This window comes from Amborella trichopoda, chromosome 3 (assembly GCF_054954075.1).
Source record: "Amborella trichopoda isolate Santa Cruz 75 chromosome 3, AtrichopodaSantaCruz75HAP2 v2.0, whole genome shotgun sequence".
NCBI classification, from domain to species: Eukaryota; Viridiplantae; Streptophyta; class Magnoliopsida; order Amborellales; family Amborellaceae; genus Amborella; species Amborella trichopoda.
In genome coordinates this window covers 61,864,446-61,871,451 of record NC_142338.1, presented here as the reverse complement: position 1 = coordinate 61,871,451, position 7,006 = coordinate 61,864,446, and the positions used below count along the sequence as shown (strand labels likewise).

General features: G+C 28.8%; 1 long non-coding RNA gene across 1 annotated transcript; it reads left to right on the top strand.

The window, feature by feature from the left end:
* Positions 1-699: 699 nt before the first annotated feature.
* On the top strand, positions 700-5,965 carry LOC148783018 (uncharacterized). Its single transcript, XR_016052209.1, has 2 exons — positions 700-774; positions 4,208-5,965. It is a non-coding gene; the product is annotated as an uncharacterized LOC148783018 (long non-coding RNA).
* Positions 5,966-7,006: the final 1,041 nt, after the last annotated feature.

Here is a 7,006-nt window from a genome sequence, read left to right as displayed (position 1 = left end):
AACCCATATAAGCCACATTTTTTTTTGATAAACAAAACAAACATCAGTATCATTTTAAAGTATTTTTTAACACACAAAAAAAAAAGAAGAAAAAAAAGTTTGATGGTTGGTTTTAAAGTTCATAACAAATAATAATAAAGAAAAGTAATTTTTGTACTTTTTACTATCTAACATCGAGCTATTGTCTAATAGGTCCCTAACATCAACTATGGCCTATCTTTTTGGTCATTGAATATTTTGTCACTTTTTTACCGATCAATTTTACGTGCAACTAATGTAATTCGACTAGTTTTATATATATTTATTATTATTTTAAATTATTATCATGTATATAGCGTGTATGAACTTACCACTCATTTTCTACCTTCGATTAGGAATGACATGTTTTTAGTATTAGAAGACTTTAGAATAACAAACCTCTATTGTGACAATTGTTTATTTTTCCATTTTTTGTGCTATAAAAGCATCTCTCTACATAACTTGTAGCTAATTTGTGAAGCTAAATGCTAAAACTAGAAAAAAGTTATATTTATTATTATTATTTTATTATCATGCTAGATGTAGGAATTTACCACTTTTGATTAGGAATGGCATGCTTTTAATATGAGATGATTTTAGAATAACATACATCTATCATGACAATTTTTTATTTTTCCATTTTTTGTGCTATAAAAGCATCACTCTACCTAACTTCTAGCTGATTTGTGAAGCTAAATGTTAGAACTAGAAAAAAAACTGGATAAATATGTTAGGATATTGGAGGAGACCAAATAGGTATGTTAATCTTAAGTGATTTTTTTTTTTCTTTCTTCGTACCCTAATGTTAAAACTAGAGAAAAGTTGGAAAAATATAGTTTTGTAATTATTATAATATTTATTTCAATAATGTTTTCAGTATAATTAATTGAATATAATTAATTTTAAATGAATAGTAGTATAGATGGAATTATAATTAATTATAGAGCAATGATCTCATGCAACGGTTGTATGATAGTATGCAACGATACCTCTAAAAAACCATGTTTGTGGTATTTGTATGATCCCAAATTTTACACACACACTCTCTTCATCTCAATAATCAATTCTTAAAAAAAAAAAGTTCAATTTGAATCCTAGATGTGGTTAAAATGAGTCCCATCCAAAAACGAATCTAGACTATTCATTTTGTGAATTTCAAGATCTTAGCATTTATAAACTCAAAATCAATTTTATTTTATTTTTAACATTGTTCATCTAATGAAATAAAGCCATCCAAAAAAATTAGAAATGAAAAAATCCTTCTAAGGCCTAGATCCAAGTATCTCACAAAAATGAATGGCCTATGTTAATTGGGCAAAACAAATACTTTCTAAGTTGTGTTTTCAATTTTTTCTTTTTTGTAATTGTTCATTATAATAAAAATAGTGTATATTTCAAAATTTGGATCAAGCAATTGGCCATAAGATGGTTTTTTAAGACTGTTGCATCATATTACTATACAACAGTTGCATGAAATCATTGCTCTTAATTATATAATATTATATGAATAGTATTGTAATTAATATAATATACTTAATATGAAAAAAGCTAACAAACACCGGCAGCTATATTGAATAGTAATATAGATGGAATCCCAGAATATGGAAAAAGCTAACAAACATGGGTACTTATAATGAATAGTAATATAAGTGGAGTCTCAGCCGTCATATTTTCATCATGTGGTTTAGAATATATATTATTCTATGAATTTTAATATTTTTTAAGAAATCGGATCATAATGAAATTTTAGACGTGTGTATTAAAATTTATAAAAAATATTTTTCAAAATATAAAATGATGATGAAAAGTGTGGGGGTAATTTGGTCATTTTACATCATTGAAAATAATTTTTTTATATTTTTATATGGTGCAAAATTGTGTTAGGTATATACACCCAAAATTTTATCTTATTTAGATTTATAACAAAAAAAATTAAAATTAAATAGTAATATATATTTCGAATCACTCGATAAAGATCCGACCGCTGGGATTCCACCTAAATTACTATTCATAATAGTTCCCAAGTAATAGAAATGTTAACTCTCTCTCTGTAGAGAGAGAGGATTGTATATAAAGAGACCATTTGTCTTTGGATGAAGTTTCTATAAAGCTTAGGTTTTATGAAAAAATAATAAAGCCGTACCTCGAATCCTAGTTTAAAGAGTACTTTCGACAACATAAATCTTCATGATGGCTCTAAAACCAAATTCCGCCACTAACAATAAATTTTGAAACTCAAAAAATGTAGAGATCTTGCACATCTGCGAACGTTTATGTTTAAGGTGAAATGGACGGTCGAGAAAATTTGTTACAATATACATTATTTTTAAAATCTGAAATCTTAAATTTTTTTTTTATAACCATAATGTTCAAGCCAAGATGATTGATGTAAAGGTTTCCCATAGACTTAAACAACAATTTTTGATGAGTTATGAAGTGAGGCACATGAAACAATTAAACAAAAATTGAAAAATATAAAAATAGAGAATATAATAAAAAAAGTTTACATATTATCATAAAGATATAAAAATTATATATAAACATATGTTTGCATGGTTAATTTAGAAAAAATAATTTGATTTTTTAAATACCCTTTAATAACGTGATTTTTCCTTAAGAACAAAGGATGCCAAAGCTCAGATAATATGACGTGTCCAGTCTGAGCTAAAGGAACTGGCTTTACCAAAAGCATTTTAAGGAAAAGTAACTTGGGCATCATGGACACACTTCTACAATAGCGTCTGTTGACGCACGAAGCATCCAATCTTGTCGATGCATGTTGACTAATAGTGGCTCCGTGAAATTAAAATTAAGGGTGTTAAAATGGTAATGGAAAAATCTTATTTTTTTATTTTAAAATTTTATTTTTAAAAATTAAGAATTTTTGTTAAAATTTTAGATCCAAAATCTATCCGTGAAATGTATATTGAAGAGGACCCATATAAATATATGCGAGAAACTCATACAATCTTGCCCAACAATAAATTCATTAGCCCTTATAAAATGTAAAAAGTTTATATGGAGCCGAGGCTCTAAACAATAGTGCACCTCCAAAAATTCACTAGATGTTATTTTGATGCCCAATTATGGTCAAATTGATCATCTCGACATCAAGATGCATAGACATGAGCAAAAAATGGATTTTAAGTTTTGGAAATAGTGCATCTTGTAATGCATTTTTTGACTATCAATTTTCAAGATTTAAAGCTTTCATATATCTGCTCGATCTATATTATTTTTGAAGCTTTAAAATGTATAATTAAATATGAAAATATATTTTAAAACTATCACAAATATTTCCGGTATTGAAACCACATTTCTCGACACTATTTGAAGGTAGGATCTACTTTGATTGTTTAGAGCCTCGACTGTATACAAACCATGCCCTTATAAAATTGATAACGCAATAATGTGGACTGTTAATAAATTTACTAAATTCTTTTAAGAAAGAAAATCAACAATATTGACTATGTGATTGTAATCTGACGGTGTAATGTGATTCCGTTTTAATGAGATTTTTGAATATTGTCAAAGAAACAATTTTGATTTGAAAAATTTAAAAATTTCTCTTTAACCTTGCTAAAAAAAATAATTTAGAAGTTTTCATAAATAACAAAAATAAGTTTATAATGGTGCAAATCAAATACCCAACATGATAAAGTCGAGCCCGTGTTTCACTTTCAAACAGTCGTACGGATAAGCCCATCGGTAATCCGAACTGGCAAATTGAGCTGATTGGGAGAATGGTCCCAAAAATTAAATAGTAATTTTAATCTTAAAATAAAATAAAATAAAATGGGAACGCCATTGTATTCCAATGAGGACTCAAGTCGCATTGTGTAGGAAATTCAGAATTCTAACCGATTCATTTTTCTTTCAATGAGGACTCAAGTGGTATTTTCATTCACATTGTAGAAAAATTTATTGGATATTGCAAGAAAGAAGAAGAAGATACTGCACTATAAAAATAAATCTTGAAAAAAGTCATAAGAGAGAGGGGAAAACATCCAAGTAAATAACGTAATTCAGAATAACGTAAACATAATTGGTCTTGTGAATGAGGGATAATAGAATTTTATTTTTTTTCAATCCTCACTCAATTATTTGGAGTAGCATATTTTGGCAAACGCACGATAATAGAATTTTATTTTTTTTCAATTCTCACTCAATCATATTTTGGCAAAGGCAGGTTTTTCTGATGCTAAATCAGAATGAGGGAAACGCAGGCTTTTCGAGTAAAAATTGGAGCAGCACTGTGTTCTGCATTAAGGGATGAGAGTAAAGGATAAAGATTGAAGAAAGATACCAAATCAGAATGAGAAAAAATGATGGAGGGAGCCGTAATGGAGCCATTTTTTTCACCCTTACCATTCACCGTCTAATCGAAATCTTTTCTAGAAAATGTCACCGTTTTATAGTTTTCTTGTATATTCAAACCTTTTCTAGAAAATATCACCCATACTACAGTTTTTTCGGCTGATACAACGGAGATACGTACTTCCATATGGAGTACGGAGAAAATAATCAGTGGAATAACATATTATTTTATTACCACCTTAATATAAATAAATATAAATAAATAAAATATGGATATGGTTTTTACAAGGTTACACTTACGATAATATAAAAATCTATTTTTATATCAAATTATAAAATTTCAAATTTCGAAAATAGTTAAAATTAAATAGATCTATGAAAATCTTGAAAATGGACGGTCTAGATAATATGTTGCAAGATGCACTATTTATGGGACTCAAAATCTTTTCTTTTTTCATATTTCATATATCTCTGGGTCGAGATGATCAATTAGAGGGTTTTCAACATTAAAACAATATTTTTCGATACATTTTTGAGGTACATCCGTAATTTTACATTTTAAGGTTGCAACCTTATGTAAACTTTTTCAAGCTCGTTTATTTTTTTAGGGAAATTTATGAATAATCTTATTTTATTTTCGTATTTCAAAATGGACTTATATATTTTATATTTTATTATTAAGTCTCATTTTACAATAAGTATTTCAATTTAATCTCATTTCTTAAAAGGAAAAGTTTCTATACTTCCCCTACAACATATAAGATGCATGCTTCTGCTGTCATGTAGCCCTCCAATTTTGATCAAGTGAGCCAATCATCTAGATCCGACATATCAGAGTATTTTATTTTAAATTTTTTTAATACAAATTATATGAATACAAAATTTGATAAGTGTCATTTTATGATTGGGGTGCACCTAAAAAAATATTAAAACAATTTTTTCGATAAAATATAATGACCAAACTCCAATTTATATGTTAGTATGAAATCGACCAATTAGTTTTTTTGATAAAATATAATGACCAAACACCCATTTATATGTTAGTATGAAATCAAGCCATTGTGATATGATTTAGCAATATTGACACATAAAAACAAAACACCATATTTGCTAAGGGCCTCCTGTGCACATCCACTATCCTGTCATTCTCCCTCACCTGCACGCATCTATTTCTACTTTCTCTCTAAACTCCTATACCTATATCCATTTCTACCCTCTCCTTTATCTGAAGCTAGATAAATTACTTACAATATATTAGGTGTATTTTTTTTTGTCATATTGCCCTCCTCCAGTATCTTAATTTAATTTTTAAAATATTTTATCATTTCATAATAATTTTTTTTTAGAATACATCTCCATTTACTATTTAAACTACAAATTAACGATATTTAAAGGTTGTGAATAAAATAGTTCACTCAATGTTTATGACCAATATTAATTCACACTATTAAGTTATTATTATCTGAAGCATGACAAGGCATATTATTAAGTAATAGCAATGTATTTTCCAAGTTGCATCTAAATACTACCCAAATAGTAACAATCTATTTGTATATAATGTATTGCGCGCTAGCAATGTATTTCTCAGGTTGTATCTAAATACTACCCAAACAATAACAATCTATTTGCATGTAACGTATTACGCGAGTAATATATTTCACTCTACATATATACAAACGACCTCTAAATCGGATATTTCACCATGGATAGATATTCTTTAAGGAATAAGTTTATATAAGGATGCAACCTTATAATGTAGAACTACGGATGCACTTCAAAAATCCATCGGATAAGGAAGTTTTAATGTTGGAAAACCATTTGATTGATCATCTCGACATCGAGATATATGACCATGAAAAATAAAAAGATTTTAAGTCTTAGAAATAGTACATTTTACAACATATTATCTACACCATCAATTTTCAAGATTTTCATTTGTTTATAGATCTACTTGATTTTAACCATTTTTTAAATTTAAAATTTTAGAATTAGACATAAAAATAGATTTTGAGGTAATCCTAAGAATATTTTACATCAAAATTATATACCATGATAAAATTTGAAGGTGCACCTTACCTCTACAGCTACGGATGCATCACTATGCCAACTGCACACATTTTTTAATTGAAATTACTGTATAACTTGTTCAACTTTACGGTTTGGGTCCCAATGACATAATCTTTCTGCTTCATTGGAGTCAGCATATGGTATCTTTAGTGTCCAGTAGTAGAAGTTTTCTGCTTGGCTCTGCAATATTGCAATTGCCGGATCCCTCGATCGTCAAGTCTTTGGTGCTTGTCGTCCATGTTACATTCTTTGGTGTCGAGCTCCCCTGCAAGTCGAACAATTTGGACTATTCTTCACTTGAAGATTGCGTGCCAAGCCACTTATCGTGCTAGAACCTGACTCGATCCCTTCTGGAACCTGATATCGTCCATAAATGCTTGCCGGCAACTGTTGATCCCCTTCCGAACCTCGAAGAGTCTACAACCCTTGTTCTCATTGTAACAAACAATCCGAAGCCATCCACCCCCATGTTTTCTCTGGCTGACTTCTGTTCAAAGGTGCTACCTTTTCCTTGACAATGCTCCATCATCGTGGGGGTTGTGAGAGGTCGTTTTTTATATCACACGACACAAGAGATTTCAATCTAAATGATAAATTTATTTAC